The sequence below is a fragment of the Xylocopa sonorina genome, unplaced genomic scaffold, assembly GCF_050948175.1.
Source record: "Xylocopa sonorina isolate GNS202 unplaced genomic scaffold, iyXylSono1_principal scaffold0098, whole genome shotgun sequence".
NCBI lineage: Eukaryota > Metazoa > Arthropoda > Insecta > Hymenoptera > Apidae > Xylocopa > Xylocopa sonorina.
Window position 1 is genome coordinate 1036417 of NW_027490169.1, and position 2793 is coordinate 1039209.

Here is a 2793-nt window from a genome sequence, read left to right on the forward strand (position 1 = left end):
TTTCATGATAAGATATAATATTCCCTGCGAAGTGTCACTTATACCTCGCATACACTTCAAATGAATGTAAATGCGACACTTCCTTCCTAGGAAATAGCGTTTGCAGATGTTTATGTATCGGAGCAATAGAGTTCTAATGCCACTTAAAACGGGATATCGCATCTCATTTCTATGTTTCATGATAAGATATAATATTCACTGTGGAGCGTTATGTATACCTCGTATTCACTTAACAAGAATGTAAATGCGACACTTCCCTGCTAGGAAATAGCGTTTTCCGATGTCTAGGTATCGAAGCAATAGATTTCTAATGTTTCTTAAAACGCGATATCGCATCCCATTTCTATGTTTCATGATACGATATAATATTCATTGCGAAGCGACATGTATACCTCGCATTCACTTCAAATGAATGTAAATGCGACACTTCCTTGCTATTAAATAGCGTTTACAGATGTCTGCGTATCGAAGCAATAGGGTTCTGATGCTTCTTAAGACGGTATATCGCATCTCATTTCTATGTCTCATGATAAGATATAATATTCATTGCGAAGAGTTGTGTATACCTCGCGTACACTTCAAATGAATGAAAATGCGACACTTCCTTGCTAGGAAATAGCGTTTGCAGATGTCTACGTATCGAAGCAATGGATTTGTAATGCTTCTTAAAACGCGATATCCCATCTCATTTCTATGTTTCATGATAAGATATAATATTCATTGTGCAGTGTTATGTATACCTCGTATTCACTTCAAGAGAATGTAAATGCGACACTTCCTTGCAAGGAAATTGCGTTTGCAGATGGCTACGTATCGAAGCAATAGAGTTCTAATGCTTCTTAAAACTAGATATTGCATCTCATTTCAACGTTTCATGATAGGATATAATATTCATTGCGAAGTGTTACGTATACCGCGCATACGCTTCTAATGAATGTAAATGCGACACTATCTTGCTAGGAAATAGCGTTGGCAGATGTCTACGTATCGGTGAAATAGAGTTCTAATGTTCTCAAAACGCGATATCGCATCTCATTTCTATGTTACATGATAAGATATAATATTCATTGCGAAGTGTCTCGTATACCTCGCATACACTTGAAATGAATGTAAATGCGACACATCCTTGCTTGGCAATAGCGTCTGCAGATATCTACATATCGTAGCAATAGAGACATAATGCTCCTTAAAACGCGATATCGCATATCATTTCTACGTTTCATGATAAGATATAATATTAATTGTGGAGTGTTATGTATACTTCGTATTCACTTCAGATGAATGTATATGCGACACGTCCTTGCTAGGAAATAGCGTTTGCAGATGTCTACGTAACGAAGCAATAGATTTCTAATGCTTCTTAAATGGCCATATCGCACCTCAATACTGCGTTTCATGATAAGATATAATATTCATTGCGAAGTGTCATGTTTACCTCGCATACACTTCAAATGAATGTAAATACGACACTTCCTTTCTAGGAAATAGCGTTTGCAGATGTCTACGTATAGTAGCAATAGGGTTCTAATGCAATTTATATCGCGATATCGCATCACATTTCTAAGTTTCATGATTAGATACAATACTCATTGTGGAGTGTCATGTATATCTCGTATTCACATCAAAAGAATGTAAATGCGTCACTTCCTTGCTAGGAAAATGCGTTTAAAAGATGTATACGTATCGAAGCAATAGAGTTGTAGTGATTCTTATATCGCCATATCGCATCTCATTTCTATGTTTCATAATAAGATATAATATTCATTGCGAAGTGTCATGTATACCTCGTATTCACTTAAAATGAATGTAAATGCGACGTTTCCTTGCTAGGGAATAGCGTTGGCAGATGTCTACGCATCGTAGCAATAGAGTTCTAATGCTTCTTAAAACGAGATGTCGCATCTCATTTGTATGCTTCACGATAAGATATAATATTCATTGCGAAGTGTCATGAATACCTCGTATTCACTTCAAAAGAATGTAAATGCGACACTTCTTTTCTAGGAAATAGTGTTTCCACATGTCTACGTATCGAAACAATAGAGTTCTAATGCTTCTTAAAACGTGATATCGCATCTCACTTCTATGTTTCATGATAAGAGATAATATTCATAGCGAAGTTTCATGTATACCTCGTATTCACTTCAAAAGAATGTAAATGCGACACTTCCTGGCTAGGAAGTAGCGTTTGCAGAAGCCTACGTGTCGTAGCAATAGAGTTCTAATGTTTCGTAAAACGCGATATCGCATCTCATTTCTATGATTCATGATAAGATATAATATTCATTGCGAAGTTTTCACGTATTCCTCGTATTCACTTCAAATGAATGTAAATGCGGCACTTCCTTCCTAGGAAATAGCGTTTGCAGATGTCTACGTATCGTAGCAAGCGTGTTATAATGCTACTTAAAACGAGATATCGTATCTCATTTCTATGTTTCATGAGAACATATAATATTCATTGCGAAGTATTATGTATACCTCGCATACACTTCAAATGAATGTAAATGTGACACTTCCTTGCTAGGAAATAACGTTTGCAGATGTCTACGTATCGTAGCAATAGAGTTCTAATGCTTCTTATATCGCGAGATCGCATCTTATATCTATGTTTCACGATAAGATATAATATTCATTGCGAAGTATTATGTATACCTCGCATACACTTCAAATGAATGTAAATGCGACTGTTCCTCGCTAGGAAGTAGCGATTGCAGATATCTACGTATCGAAGCATTAGAGTTCTAATGCTTCTTGCAACGGGATATCGCATCTCATTTCTATGTTTCATGA